Source organism: Polypterus senegalus, chromosome 5 (assembly GCF_016835505.1).
Source record: "Polypterus senegalus isolate Bchr_013 chromosome 5, ASM1683550v1, whole genome shotgun sequence".
Taxonomy (NCBI): Eukaryota; Metazoa; Chordata; class Cladistia; order Polypteriformes; family Polypteridae; genus Polypterus; species Polypterus senegalus.
The window spans coordinates 84,833,363-84,850,285 of record NC_053158.1 but is presented as its reverse complement, the minus strand read 5'-3'; the positions used below and the strand labels follow the sequence as shown (position 1 = coordinate 84,850,285).

The following is a 16,923-nucleotide window of genomic DNA, read 5'->3' as shown; positions in this document are numbered from 1 at the left end:
GATTCCTGCATTACTACTCTGAATTGGTTGAAGAAAGTTTGAGAATGTCATGTACATGTGGTTATCTATTATTTTTATACAATGAAATTTTGGAGGAATGTATTGCTTTGAAATGAAAGGCTATGTGACTAGGCTTAACACAAGGCTGATGAACAGCTTTAGTGTGGCAGTTGTGGATGTTCCGGAAATATGAATTTGTTTCAAGCAATCCCAGCTTTATATCAGGAATGATCGTGGAGCCTTATGTATCAGCAGCATTCTGCAGAAATATGACAGGAGGCAATTTTAAATTCCAATAAAATATTGCAGAAATATTTGAGGTATAATGCTTAGGTAAAGAGCTATTTTGTCCTCTGCTAGCTATACTGACATGAAATGATTTGAAACGTAGTGTGTAGTGTTCTGACTTTTTATTTGCAGTTGGAATACATCCTATAAAGACAATATTTAAACATGTCCTGCAAAATCTGATTTCAGAAAAGTAATTGTACATTATGGCTCGGTTACCATGTTGTAATATTCCATAAAGCTAAAAATCTTAATCAATGATTAAGAATGTTTTTTTATGGAATAGTAACAAACTTTGTTAATGTTATAGACACTTTATGAAATTTGTAGTATTGTATTATAGATCCATCCTTCCATTATCCAACCCGTTATATCCTAACTACAAGGTCACAGGGGTCTGCTGGAGCCAATCCCAGCCAACACAAGGCGCAAGCCAGGAAACAAACCCAGGGCAGGGTGCTAGCCCACCGCAGGGCACACACACACACACCAAGCACACACTAGGGACAAGTTAGGATCGCCAATGCACCTAACCTGCATGTCTTTGGACTGTGGGAGGAAACCGGAGCTTCCAGAGGAAACCCACACAGACACGGGGAGAACATGCAAACTCCACACAGGGAGGACCCAGGAAGTGAACCCCGGTCTCCTAACTGCGAGGCAGCAGCGCTACCCACTACACCACCGTGCCACCGTATTATAGATTGACATGTAATTTTTTTTTCCTTTCCTGAAAATTCTGCAGAACTTGCAACATTCTCCATATATGCTTTCTTACATTGGAGAAAAAAAGAACTTATTACTCACTGTGTTCACATATAGCATTTGTTTTTCTGAAGTCAGCAGTTCCAGATTAGATTGAGTACTTTGCTTTGTTTTAACTGTCTGCAACTCCTTTTAATCTATCCTGTTTCTGCCTTAATTATTTATTGCTGACATGGAGGTATCATTTTGTTTTCTGACATTGTCAATCTCATACTTGGAAAACACTGAAAAATATTTAGAATACACCCTCCTCTCCTACAATTCAGCAGATAATAAAGTGTGAGTAAACCTTTATTTGTGCTGTTCTGTATGATATAGAACACTCTCTAAAAAGAGCATGAAGTATTAAAAGACATGAGAGCACAGTTAACCTTGCACTTTCTTCTGCTCTATTAACATGGAAATCGATTGATGGATGCAATATAAAGTTTTGCCTTTGGTTAAAGCCAAAGAGGAGCCATTATGTTCAGTTAAAATAAGCCAATGTGTATAGTATCTTTTTAAGTTTTATACTTGACATCCTAAAGAGGATAAAAGCATAAGATGACAGGCATTATTTAAAAATAAGAAGTAATCATGCACTTTCTATATTCAGTTGGTTGTATATTCTCTTTGTGTGTGTGTTTTTTTTTTACATTGTCTGCATTGTGAGGAAGCGTCAGTTACGACACTACCGCCTTGTGGCGCAATTCCCCAAGGGTGATCCAGTTAGCAGAATCCTCATTTTTGAGGGCCCCAATGGCTGGACCAGGCCAAGGGGACGCCCACGTAACACCTGGCTGCGGCAGACAGAGGGTCATTTTTGTAGGGTTGGACTGGACTCTGTGTCTGCCTGGAGGGTTGCCAACTGGGATCCCGAGCTATTTCGTCGTGTGGAGGGTGTGGCAACACGCTGCACCAGTGCATGCTCCCCAACCTGACCTGACCAACTAACATAGGAATTTCTAATGCTTTGCTTACTATGTGAAAACTCTCTCTAGATACTGAAGAAATATATCAGTTGCACAGGAAACAAAACCATATTTTCTTGACTTTGGAGTTTAAATAAATAGTAAAAACTGTATCATCTCCACCCAAAAAAACCATAAGGCAGACAATGATTTGTTGCATTACATTAAAATGTGCCAAATATGTTTTGTAGTCATCGTCAGGCTAATTAATAGACATTCGAAATGATGCTAAAGAGCTTTAAAATACAGTTGAAAGTTGGTGTTGGAAATTCAGAGTAGCTTATTGCCCAGTATTCTAAAGATCCCTTCTGAAAATTGTAAATGAGGTCCTTTCAATGCAAACATTAAAAATTGCATCTTACCAAGAAACAAAAATGGGTAGCATATTGTAAGGGATTTGCCCATTTGCTCATAGGCATTTGTTGGAATACTGAAAGACAACTGATTTGTTCAGTATAAGATAATAAAGAGATTGTATAATTAAAAAAAGAAATAAACGAATAGGAAATAATGTGCTGATTACAATTATGACAAATCTTCGCATTGCTACTGGTAGATAATCAATGTTGGGTAGTTTACAATAATTTAATAATTTAATAATTTACAAAAGAGGTGCTTCCAATAGTTCTCCGTCATTCTATTGTTAAACCTTTTTAACTTGCATACTTTCTATATATGTGTACTATTGCATATGTGTGGACTTATTTTATTTTTTACAAAAAATCTTGGCACAGTGTTTAACAGTGCAGCATCATTGATCTACCATCCTGGGTTCAAACCTTGTGCTTTGTTGCTTATCTACATGGAGTATATTCTTCACAAGTCTGAATGAGACTTTTACTGTGTCAGCTTTTGACATCTAAAAGAGCTGCATTTTAAGTTAATTAGAAATTATAAATCTGCCCTGTGTGGTTCAGTGGGCTGTTATAATAGATTATTACCCTGTCTGGGATTGGTTTCTTCCTTGTACTCAATGCTGCTAGAATAGGCTCCAACCTCCAAGGCAATTCTGCATGGGTAACCAAACGTGCCATCTACCTGTCATTGTGGGACACAATGGGACCCTCTCATTATGTTCCACTTTAAATGATCATGTGACCTTTTAGCAATAACAGAGCACATCATCCTAACAAGCTCTGTCTAATCATGTTGAATGGCTGAGGAATGCATCATTCTCCACTTGGGATGCCCAGTTCCAAATTTATGGTACTGTTTCCAGTCCTGAGCAGCATGATGGCAGATTTTCAATCAACAATAAAGTGCAGTTTGTTAAAACAATCAAACCTGTCTGGAAGTGAATGAAAAATAGGAGACAGGTACAATAGTGGGCACTTAATAAACACAAAGGCTCATTGTTGAAATACAGTACATTGTTAATGTCATTCTTAAAATACATCAGTTAAAATGGTTGCTAATTTAGCTTAGTGAAGTTACCAGTTCAACTAAAAACTTTGCTTTGCTGAAAGCAACAGTTGACATAGACGGCTCTTTTCCCAAGCACAGAAGTAACAGCAGTTTTTCGTCTATAACAGAGAATGACCAGCACCTAATGTTATAAGGCGAAGAAATTTTGATTAATTCTGGTTGTATAATGTTACATGACAATGTTAAAGGACTACCTACAATTCTGACAGGATATGAAGTGGTGCAGAATATTGAAACAGAAATTGCTTTTAAGACCTTTTCAGCTAAGTAGGTCCAGTGTGTGCACATCTGAAAGCAAAGCTTAATTAAGATAATAATATTGATTAATGTTATAATGCATTTTTAATTTAAGTACACTGACAGTCTGGTTTATGTAAAACTTCTTTCCCCATAGAGGTTCTGTTTTTCTCTGTTTACGCACATGAGAGTGTGAACGCTGGCCCCGGCACAGACAGACGGACATCATTTTTTCACCACACACCATTTATTTATATACAGTACTATTTACAAGTTTGTGCTCACATGCACCCCCAGTGCCTTCTCGCACCGATTTCCCCAAAGTCCAGGCCCACAGTCTCTTGTGCCTTCCTGGCCGCCTCCAGTCCTTCCTCTCGCTCAGTCCGCTTCCTCCCGACTTCCACCCATCACTGGAGGGAGGCGGCCCCTTATATAATGCCCCCGGATGAGCCCCAGGTGTTTCCGGCATCTGCTCCTTAGCCACGCCCCAGGGCGCCACATAAAGTCTTCCCCCCGGCACTTCCTGGTGTGGCGGAAGTGCCGGGCTCCCGGGATAATTAGGCACTGGGGCGCCGCCTGGCGGTGGCCACGGGTCCCTACAGGGCTGGGCTTCCATGCCCTGTACCCCAGGCACCCTGCCTAACCAGGACGCCCCCTCGCGGTCTGGAGGAGGCACAAGTCCTCCTCACGTCCTCCAAGGCGTCCCGGCCGGGCTCCAGCCCCGGCCGGGGACCCCATGGGATAAACCGGCATCGAGGCGCCGCCTGGCGGTGGCCACGGGCCCCTACAGGGCTTCCATGCCCTCGACCCGTGGCTCCCAACAGAACCAGGACGGACGCCCCCTCGCGGTCTGGAGGAGGCACAAGCCCTCCTCACGACCACAAGAGACAGATGAGGGTGCATTACCAAGGGATTTGTATAGGTACAAGAAGGGTGTATCAGACATTTATTAAAGTCTTGGAGATCTTGCTGGGCTCAAGGTAGCCACCATGTGTGTCATTTAGCTCATTTAATGAGTGCTGAAAGTGGAACGGCCATAGTACGGTAACATTTATTTTCTGTGTGTATATGGAGTTACTGGATGGCAAATGACATTCATGTGTTATTGCCTATCGTTTGTGATGTTTCAGATCAAGGGTTGCAGTACAGTTTTGTGTTTTGCCTAGTATGGCAGAATGGTTTGCATCTTTCATACCTTCCACCCTAAATTGGATTAAAGCAGGTTTGACAGTTTTATGTTACTAATTTATTACGCCACTCAAAGTGCAAAAATATCCAAACTTTGTTAAAGAAGGTATTGAACATTCTTATAACATATACTGTATATACTCGCAAATAAGTTCTCCCGCGTATAAGATAGGACTTGATTTTACTATATAATTTCCAGTATTTTATGATGTCAATCGTAAAAGTCAAATGCAGAAAACTCACGCTATTGGTCCAAGAGATTATGATATGCTAACACCCACCTGAGAGAGTAACCATGGAGCACACTGCCTTTTTTTCTATGTATTGTGCCTACGTGACCACACAGTAATACCTGAACTATTCCGAAGCATTGTTTGCACTGAATTGTGTTTTTTGTATCTCACACCCTCATACACCTTTATTGTAAGAGCATCCCTTATCTAAGATGGAGTGTTTGATCAGAAGAAAATATGAAGTTGGTTTTAAATTAAACATCATTGAAGTAGCGTAAGAAATTGGTAACTGCGCTGCTGCAACAAAATTCGATGCGTCTGAGAAACTGATGCGAGATTGGAGGAGGCAAGAAGATGTAAAAATAAAAAAGTTTAAGTGTTGCATTTTTGAACAGCCATATAATTTTATAATCAATTTTTTGGGTTTCAAGACCCAACTTATACGTGAGGATAGATAGATAGATAGATAGATAGATAGATAGATAGATAGATAGATAGATAGATAGATAGATAGATAGATAGATAGAAAGTACTCAGTGTTAATGTGTTAGAGAGAGGATGTGCAGCATTGTTCATAATGGAACTTACATTTGTTTTAATTCTCTCCATTGCTCCTACCTCCAAGGGAGTTCAGAGTGTGCCCCATAACTGAGCTTGCCCTTCTAATTAGCTGGTTAATTCAGTGGGCCTCTCTTAAAGTGATGTTACCAGCCCAGCACACCACAGAATAGAAAATCACACTGGCCATCACAGAGTTATAGAAGATGTGAAGGATGTCATTAAAGGAAAAAGAGTCTACTTAACCTGTCATTGATGTGGACCCTCAAATACTTGTAGGAGTGCACCACTCCCTGAATAGTGACTAGACATAGAGGCTGTTCGGTGCAGCGAATGTCAATAACCAGTTCCTTGGTTTTGCTAATGTTAAGCTGTAGATAATTCTGTTTGCACCAAAAAACAAAGTTCTCCAGCTGACTGCTATACTCTGTCTCATCCTTCTTATCAATACACCCCTCAAGTGTAGAATCTTCTGAGAGTTTCTACAAGTGCCGTAACCTGGTGTTATATCAGTAGACAGAGGTGTACAGAATAAAGAGAAATTGAGACAGGCATGTTCTTTGTGCTGCTACAGTGTTGCCCACATCCGTATCAAAAACACAGTCCTTGAGTCTCACAAACTGCAGTCTGCCCAACAGATAATCCATTTTCCAGAACACCTTAGACTCATCCACCTGCAAATCTCTAAGCTTACCCCTAAACTGGGAAGGCACTGGAAAAATCAAAAAACATACTCTCACAATGCTTATAGCTTAAAATCCTTATAAAGATATTTCCAGTTTGTCCTCACAGTACCAGCTGCCTCGAAATACATTGCTACTGTGAATAAGACACAAAGTCTTACTTCATAGTTTGCTTTCTTTTTAATATAATATTAGTCATTTTTAAACACTTGGCATTTATGCCTAAATAGAAGAATTATTTGGAAAAATTCTTTATTCTGTTTACTTTGGAAACTATATTCGAGATATGAAAGAGCATCTCTGTTGTCATTTTGAAGGAAGGTCTCTTTTTCCTTCACTGTCTCACTGCTTAAACTTGTAAATGACTTTGGCAGGACATGTGCCAGCAGCTCCAAGAAACGATATGTTGTTATTGTACCACAGCAGTCTTACAAAATGCTGAGCTGCTGTTATAACCGTCAAAGTCATTCTCAAGTGCAAAAAAATCTTTTATCAAATAACCCAGATCTGGAACAAGTTTTTTTAGAGTGATTTGTGATTAAATGTCAACAATTACACTCGCAATAAAATGCAAAAATAAAAAGATCTGTCACCTCAGGACCTTCAAGTGTGAATAAATTACAGTGTTATCTTGTAATGTAGCATATACAAAGCCAAGTTTCCTCACAACTTCGTAGGGCTTCATAGGGTAAGTTTTGTCACATGTACAGAGCACAGTGAAATTCTTACTTGCAAATTGCCAATCACCATGGTCAGAGCTATCACCTTAAAATGTGCTACTTAATTAAAGCAAGATGTATGCTATAAACTTTAGCAAATTAATATGATTCATTTTGCTTATTGTTCCATGTAATTTTTAGAGGTTATCCTATAAAACTGAGCATGGTTAGTTTACAAGTAAACATACTAATTCAACTAAACTCCAGCAGATGCCTGCATTTATATACATTTAGATATATTCTTGTTCCTTTTATTTTCTATAAAAATAAAACTGTGTATGTGCATATCTGTATGGACAGCTGATGACTCTGATGAATTTCCATTTGAATCTGAATTTGTAGGTGGTACAATTCATAATATATAATGCCTGTGTTTTTATTTAGAAGATATGCAGTAAAGATTACATTTTGTTAGTTTTGCTTTGAAGCTTGCCTTCTGTAAACTAATGGTCATTTCTCACAGTTGCCGAAAGCTGTAAAGTGAATGCTGCTGAGAGTTGTAAGGTCAGCTGTTTCTGTGACAACTGCCTAATGTAAGACATCAGCTTCTTTATCGTACTGATGTTGCATCAAATCAGATGGCCTCTGACACAAACTACTCATGATATGTTTTTTCCAATGTGAGAAAGATCACAGAATTATATGGAAAAAAAAAAACTTAATTGCTATTGCATTTTTTAATCAGGGAAGTTGCTGTTACATCAATCTGCATTGTACTGTACTGTGGTGAATAAATGGTGTTTGGTGCTTTTGGTGGGGAAGGTGTGAACTCTGAGGCTCCTCCATACCTAAACATAATACTTTTGTATAGCACTTTTGTGTGGAGAATGCCACTGAAAGTCATGTCACAGCTACAGATTCTCGTACTACAATTGTTTACTTATGTACAGTATATTTACTAATGATTTACAGACTGCTCTAGAGCTATGTGTACAAATTCCAGACCAGGTACTACCTGTGAGGAGTTTCCTTATTCTACCTATGTTTCCAGCTTCCCACCCATATCCCAATGATGTTAATGTTATGGTTAATGGTGATTCTAAATTTGTCCTTTTTGAGCAAATGTGAGATTGTGTGTGAGTGTGCCCAGGTCTGGATTTGAATTCCATTCAGAATTAGTGCTGTCAGGGTAAGGAATAAGAAATGTGTAGCTTTGTAGCCAAACACAGCTCCAACTCAATCATTAAATATGTTGATAATAGCACCATAAAAATCTCACCATTACTGTCAGGAAAACCATATAGTTGGTCATGGACTTCAAGTAACAGAACCCATCTGCAATGAAGGGGATGCTTTTGAGAATGAGCAGCTTGATGAACTGAAGTGGGTACAACACACTTCTATTTTATCAAGAAAGTTCACCAACATCTTGTGGTCTCTTGCGGGTGCCACCGGGCCCCAAACCCCAATCAATGTTTTTATTTAACAAAATACATTTCCTGAGGCATTTCTCCACACAAAAATCCTTTCCTTTGTTCTTCTTCTACTCTTTACTCCTCCACTCCTCCCAGATAATTATTGCTTTTCTCTGTTTCCAAATCTTCAGGCCAAGTGGACGGCTCTCTCTTTTAACTCCTAACCCAGGATTGCTCAATCTGTTCCTTCTGGGAAGCAATTCTGGTCTGGCAGGATCACCCTTGTTGCTCGGAAGTTATCTCCCGGTAGCTCCCCCTTGCAGCCACCTCAGAACCCAACAGGACAGCTATATGGGACCACAACTCCCATGCTGCCCTGTGGACATCCCACTAGAAAGGATGCTGCTTCCCAGTGTATGGGAAAAGAATTTGCCCATAGCATGCAGTTTCCCACTGTCCCATATTTCTGGCTTCCTGAGTGGGAATGTGTCTGCCAACTAGCCTGGTCAAGTTGCTTCCCCGGCAAACATGTCCATCTGCAGCTGCTAAGATGCCAGCTCTGCTTCACTTGCTGCCACAGTGTCCCTTCTATATGGAACAGAGGAGAAAGACAGCAGCTCCCCTCCTGACCATCCCTTATTTTGGCCTCCAGATCATGTAAGAGAGCAGAGTCCATCCCAGCTGGTCTAACACAAACTTTACTTGCTCAGTGAGCTCAGGAAAGATCACTGATCTCACTAATCTCTATAAGTGAACAGTGAGTCCTTCCTTACAGACTTCATAACATCCTGGTACTCAAGATAGTCAAAATCATAAAACTTTACAGGGGGCCATGAAGGTGGCACAAAATATTACCAACACCTAGCTGCCTTTTACTCAGTACATATATAACCCTATAAAACTCACTACCTTAGAAAGTCAAATATTAAAGGCCTCAGCCATTGTGCACGCTCACTTTGGGAAAATGTTATAGGACCATTGGCACGCACGTCAGTAGTTTGAGGGATAATTTCTATTCGCAGGATGTAAGGTTTCTTAGCAAACAGTTTTAATAACAAATTGTTTATGTGCACTTGCTTATCTCTCTCTTTCTCTCTCTAGATATATCATATCCTCTTTAATAAAACCCTTGTGTGCGTCCAGTGTCCATGTGTGTGTCTTCTGGTGAAGTGCGCATGCGCGGGGCCACGCAGCATGTGTTCAGTCTCTTCCTGTGCATTACCTGTGCAGAGAGAGAGACGGATACACACACAGGCGCACGTGAGTCACACACACACAGGCGCGCGCGAGTCACACACACACACAGGCGCGCACGTCACACACACACAGGCACGCGCGTCACAAACACACAGGCGCGCGGTGTCCGTGTGTGTGTCTTCTGGAGAAGTGCGCATGCGCGGGGCCACACAGCATGTGTTCAGTCTCTTCCTGTGCATTCCCTGTGCAGAGAGAGAGACAGACACACACACACAGACGCACACGAGTCACGCACACACAGGCGCGCGTGTGCGTCACACACATGAGTCACACACACACAGGCGAGAGACAGACAGACACACACACAGACACAGAGGCGCGCACTTAAGAGACACACACGCGAGAGACACACACGCAGGCCCGTGAGAGAGACACACACACACAGAGGCACGTGTGCATTGTTGCAATGTTACTTTTCTTGGTTGTTTATTAAATTACAGATTTTTCAAATGTTCATTTTTTCCCCTGTGCTTAAAACTCATTTAAAAAAGAGTTTTTAGTGAGCGGGTCATAAGGCAATAGCGCAAATTCTGTGTTCAGTGTTAGTTTTCTCTGTTGTTCAAGGTTTTCTTAGTGTTATTCAATGTTTTTACATTTAGTTTACTATTACGTTGTGCTTTCTATGGTATAGTTAAATATAAATGTGCTTAAAAACTTAAAAATATATATATTTACATACAGTTCATACGGTCTGGAACGGATTAATTGTATTAACATACAATCCTATGGGGGAAATTACTTCAGTTCACGACCAAATCGGGTTACAACCAGAGTTTTGGAACGAATTATGGTCATGAACTGAGGTTCCACTCTATTACTGTCAGACAAAATTACAGGTATTTCACGGAAATACAAACCAGTATCACTGATAGAGAGAATTAAAGGCACACAATACAGTGACACATATTACAGCCACATACAAGGTCCCTTGCCATTTAATATAGACTGTTCATACAAATGTTTATGCACTACTGTTCTAGCGCCCGTTATTTTAACGGGCTTAATGTCTAGTGTATATATATATTATAGCAGGGTCAAATCCAAACATTTTAAGTGCCAAGCGGGCAAAATCCTGTTTAATTCCAACAGAAAAGAAAAATATTAAATAAAACAAATGCTTGATGCCGCTCTCAATCACTGGGTCAATTCCAATGGAATTGTGCTCTTTTACAGAATGCAATTTTTCTCTATAGCAGTCAGGTTCTAAATGAGCTGCCACCTTCCGGGAACTTCTCCATTTTATACCAAGCGGACTGGAAGGGGTAAGGCTTCTTTGCCCTCAGGGGTTGGTTTTCACAAGGTTGTGGGAGGAATAAGTAGATAAGACTGTTAACAACAGTGCCCCCTCTTGCCCTGGGGTAGTACCACATAAAGTATCTTAGGTGAGCTTGGAAGATGACCCTCTGGAGTGCATGTGTAACAATATATACATATATACCGTGTCTAAAGTGGATTTAAATAAGCACCAGTACTTCATGTTTTTACGACTGAAAAGTGGGTTACAGGAGACGAGTTGGTAATGACATATATATAATATATGTATGTTGCATTCTATGTATGCTTTTTTCATTTCACTTTTGTTAGTATTACTATAGCAGTTCTGGGGAGATATAAGTAAGAATTGCATGTGTAAGAGTAGATTGGTATCAGTGTTAATGATTCAATAATACTGGCCATAATAAAGTGAATGTTATTTAGAATATAATTGTATTTGTTACTGATGTCCTCTTCAAAAGTAATACTTTTATAGAGTAAAATACAATATTAATTATGATAAGATTTCATTTTTAGTTGCAAGATTAATTGATTACAATATACACTTAACACACAAAATCTATAGCATACTATAATTAAGGATTAGTAGTAACCAGGTAATATTTTGGAAATATTGTTCAGGCTAATATTTTGGTAAATATCTTAATGATGATGTGCAGTCCAAAAGCCTTGGTGAACATATTAGTAGATATGCAATGGCTTAAACAAAAAACATTTTTCATTCAGAGTGTGTGTGCACTGCCATCAGTGCCACCAGTGCCTCATTTGAAAATGAGTTGGCCACAGAGCAGAGGTTAGTCCTATAACCAAAACTGTACATTTTCTTTACCATAAATATATGAAAAGCACACAGGCAAATTAAATTAAAAGGTACCATATTTGTTTTTAATTCAATAATTTATCTATTGATTTTCCAAACTGTGATTGTCCATTTTGTTGTTGCTTTAAGAAATGGAGCTACTCTAACAGCACGTGGGTGCACAAGAAGAGCCAACATTAGATGAGACAACAGTCCATCTCAAGAACATACCCACAATCTGTTACATTTGGGACTGTCTAGCATCATACGTCAGCCTATAATAAACACCTTAAAGTTGTGGGCAAAAACCAGAATACCAGAGAAAATACTTATGGCCAAGGAGAAAACATAGGACTTTGGAAGACAGTGATCTGGCCAGGTATCACACCTGGGAGAACAGACCTGTAAGACAGCAACACTAGCCCTAGCACTCTCATGCACAAGGTAGACAGTTATATAGGATATCCTTAAAACTGAGCAGACTATTGCAAAGCAGCTGTTGGAGTGATCTGCAAAAACCTGTGTAATTCTGTGAGATAGTCAGATCAGATGTTTAACCAACAGCAACAAGAAATCATGCAGATTTGGTCTCCACCTGCTTTAGACAGGTGTTTTACTAATGCAATAATATTTGTAAAGAACAAGAAGACTGCATCTTAATTTTAAACAAATCACAGAGTCAAGATTGATTTTTATTTAACTGTAATCAAACAGCAAGAAATTGGCAGGTTATTTCGTTGAGCGCTAAATTGCTTTACTGTGCCCTTAATGAGCCTTAATTACATTCTGCAGTATAGTTTATGTCTTTCTGCTATTGCCAAGTTACTGATATTGAGCAATTTATTTATTTAGTAAATAGACAACTTGTGTCCTCAGTAAGTTTAATTTATGCTAACTAATCCAAAAGCTGCACTGTTCGATGACTGGCCAATTTTATTTATCCTACTGAGGCAGGATGGAGTTCAGCATATCCCCATTTTCAGAATAGTATATGTATAATGGAAATAATCTCAGTTTATTCAGTTAGAATTTATCTCATCTGAACCTGCTATAAATTCTTTCTACAGCAAGTATCATCTTCAATTACGAGTGCTCAGTCACCAATCATCACAAGACTGGGAGAAATAAGTTGGTAAAGGCTGTCATTAACTTTATAACTGAACTTATCTAATTTAGTTTGAAGCTCAGAACTGCAATTTGAGAGCTTTTAGACTTTAATCTTACAGCTTGTTTGAAAGTATTTTCTATGAGATGCGTTGGTGCCCTCCATAATTAAAGAAAATTCAGTTACTCTTTTTAGTAGTTTCACTACGTGGGAGATCAATTTAACTTTTGAAAACTGCTCAAAGCAAGCTGTAATGTGTCTCTTAAGGCATCATTTAGTAAATCAGATATGTCTGTTTCAGAAATCTTCAACAGTACTGACCCTCCCAGGGAGAATTTTAAAAATTTTGATGTTTTGGTTTTGACTGTTGACTGGATCTTGTATCAAAATACCAAAGGAGGCAGTTTGTTGTTTCTGCCAATGTTGTGAAATTTTATATACTTCACATTTTAGAGTGCAGCCAAATTTTGGTGACTTTGAAAACATAAGAAGGTACTGGCTTGGAAAGAGTTTTACTTTAGTGTTAGTCATTGGCATCAGCATTAGATAAAGTGAATAAACATGAATAATTTTTGTAGCACATTTTATGCTTCAGTTCTGTTCATCAATATATTTAGAATCAAAAGTCCTAATATTTCAAATCAATTTAAATTACTATTTATTGGAGTTATTCTTAATTACTGTGCTATGCAAACCTCCAGTGTTTTATAAAGCACTCAACAGTCATAGTAAGTAAAAGCAGAGATACTGTTTTGGAAAATTATTCAAGTAAAAGTAATATTTACCCTTGAGAAAATTACTTGAGAAGTTTTATAAGTTTCTTTCAGGGCAGCATCTAGGCATTCTACATAGGCATAGTACTTTATTCCTGTTGCCACTGTGTTATGATGCAGTACAAAAAAATAAGCACACATTGTTTTTCCCTTTAACACAGAAGTATTTGTTCATTGTTAATTTACATAGAAATTCCATAAAAAAATTTACCTTTTTTTCTTTTTCTGTCTTCAAATCCATTCACCAAACCACTAGTCTCCACATTTATGCCAAGTGTGAGATGGGATGGAGAAGTATTGGGCAAAAGGCAATATTAAGTCCTTGTTTATTTAATGTATTTACATGTGGAAGAACTCAAATCCTAAGAATCAATGCAGTATTTACTTGGGGAATGGACTGTTCATTCATGGAATAACTCATGCCGCCACATTGATTTTTGTAATTTTGAGTTCTTCCACCAGCATAATACTAGACTAGTGATCTCACTACTCAGTTCTTGTCTGGGTATTTATATGAAAGCAGCTATGTTTTTTTTTTCAAAGCTTCCACGTGAAAGAGTACTATTTGTTCTAAGAAAAGATTTTAAAAATGTGACTGCTCCCAATTAATGTTTGTATCCTAGTTCATTGGTGAAAGCACTGAACAAAAAGGTATACAAGCTTCTCCCCTTTAACGAAAGAGTTAATTCGTTCCTGAATACCTTTTTATAAAGTGAGTTTTCATAATTCCAATACCTAATTAAAAAAATAATTTAAGTTATCCCAGGCCCCAAGAATGACAGAATTGGTTTAATAATAACACAAATTGTCAAAACACACCCTAATACGATCTTGTCCTTCATTAAAAATTGTTTAACTTTATTACTTTAAGTTTCACATTCGAAGCAATGGCCTTTTGAATAGTCCTGAGCTTTTCCAACTTTTTTCCAACAGTTTTAGGGACATGATGCCTAGAAGACATGTGAGCAACTTGAACACTCAAGCACAACTCTCAGCAGCCTACAAATCCAGCTATGTCGTGTTTGACAGACTGTTACCCATGAGAACAGTCTCTGAATGTAGCTGCATGAAATGGGTAATTTTGCAGACCGAAGAATAGCAGCATCTATTTGTGTATTGTAATGTTTAGGAACATCATAATCATCATTTCATCCCAATTGACGCTGCTTTGTGGAAATATTGGGCCTACAAAATTAAAACACAAGATTAAAGAAACAGATGGTTCAAAGTATTTTAATATTCCAGAATTACGAATCTTAGAAAGTAAAAGATTGTATTTGCAGAGTAAATGTATTATTGTGCAGCCTCAGGGCATGTTTTACTTAAATATAGTGGCAATAGAACGCAATATAGCTCAGGTAGAGCTTTTGGGTGTAGACAGGAATATTGCAATTTTTATAAAAGGCAGTTTAACCCAATCACAATGGTTAGACACTGTGGGATTCAGCTATATGCAGCCCACAGATTGCTTGACTGTGTCATGCAACAAAGGAATACAAAGATTATCTGAAGAGAACTTAGAGTGTTTGGGAAAACCTGTTTGACCAATCAAGAGGTTTAGGCTTTGTCTGGTTTTGTTTTGTTCCAGAACTGCCCTCTATAAGAGTTTGGATTTTACTCTAGAAAAAGAAGTAAAATAATATTCACTTGCTCTAAACTTGGCTTGGCTCCAATTTCAGAATTTTGATTCTCCCTTTATTTCTTTATCCCATCTCTGTCATTCTTTTTTCATTCTTTACAGATTCACAGACTTCAAGTTGTCTTTCCCCTATTTAATATTGTTACAGGTGTCTTTAATAGATGTTTGAATCGTTTTTGAATAAATGTTTCACTATATTTAGTGTGTGTGTGTGTATGTGTGTGTGTGTGGCGACCACTAGAGGGTGCCCAAAGTCGACACAGACAGAAGTAGGACACAAGTTCAGCACACACGCTTTTATTTTTATTTTTCCTCATCGGAAATGCCTTCCCCCATTTCCCACTTGTACAGCACAGTTTCAATGCACCAACACACAGTACACAGATACCACTTCTCTTCTTCTTTTCTTTCTCCCTCTCATCTCCTCCTCTGTCCAACTCCACTACTCCTAGAAAGCTTCAACCTCCCGACTCTGCCTCCCAGAGTAGCGGCAGCTGGCTTCCTTTATAGGGCAACCGGAAGTGCTGAAGGTGTTTGATGACCTTCTTCTGGCAGCATTTCTGGGTGTGGCGGAACTGCTGCAACCAAAGGCCCAGCAGTTATCCAGGCGCGCCCTGGTGGTGGTCACAGGCCCCAGCAGAGTTGAACTTCTATGCTCCAAACACGTGGCAATCCTGCAAGTCCGGGGAGGTGCCCTCTAGAGCGTTGGGGATGGGGAGAGGGGGTAATGCCTTGGATAAGCTCTCTCTGTTATATGTCAGATAGGCACTCCAGAAACAAAGAAATCATAAATTGGAAGACAGAGACCTTAAGAAACGAAAGTAAAGCAAAGTCCAAATGTAGGATATTCACACAAACAGATTATCTGAAGGAAAACAAATTACACGCTAGCTGCCGTTTTTATAGCCAAAAAAGCAAGCCAGATGCCAATATAATTAGGAGAAATGCCCAGTGACTAACATCATAAACATTCGTTGAAGTCTCTCAATCTCAGCATAAAGAGCTGAAAAAAATACAAAATAAGGAAGGTATTTATAAATATAATGCCAAACTTTTGCTGGCATTTTAAGATTTACTTTAAGATTCATTTTAAAAAGGAGCTGTGAAATACTGTGATTTTTTGAAAGTGTAGTTAATTCTCATTGTTATAATGTATTAAAGACAGGCTCTGTTTGCTGGCCAATTTACATGGCTTGGGTATAGCTGTAAATTCAAGTTCAATTTATTATGTGTACTTAGTGCAATGACACATAATGAATGAGTTCTTCCCACTCACCTTCCAGCACTCTGCCAGTCCTTTCCTCTGGCCACCTGGTGCCTCCCAACTCTAAGCTCACCAGTCCAAGGGAAGGAAGGTTCTTTTATACTGCTCCCCAGACTACTTCATGGGTCTCGGCTCACATCATCAGTCTCTGGTGTCATACAGATAGAACTCCCTGCAGGAATTCCTGCAAGTTAGTTTCATTGCAGAGGTGCAGTTGTCTGCCCTGATAATCTTATGAGGCTAAAACACATTGGCACCTAGTGGTCTGGGGAACATCTATAAGACTTTTATTACTACATGCAGGGTCTTCAGTGACTACATGCTGTGGTGATAGTTTCCTCTGGTAATCAGTAAGACAATTAATACCCATCAGCATGTCTGTTGATGACAATTTAATCCTTAGTAAATTT

The 16,923-nt window shown here is 38.9% G+C and overlaps 1 protein-coding gene across 6 annotated transcripts in view; it reads left to right on the top strand.

The window, feature by feature from the left end:
• LOC120530412 (cadherin-18) overlaps positions 1–16,923 on the top strand; it is a 1,801,315-nt gene that overhangs the window by 1,341,699 nt on the left and 442,693 nt on the right. The window lies entirely within an intron of this gene.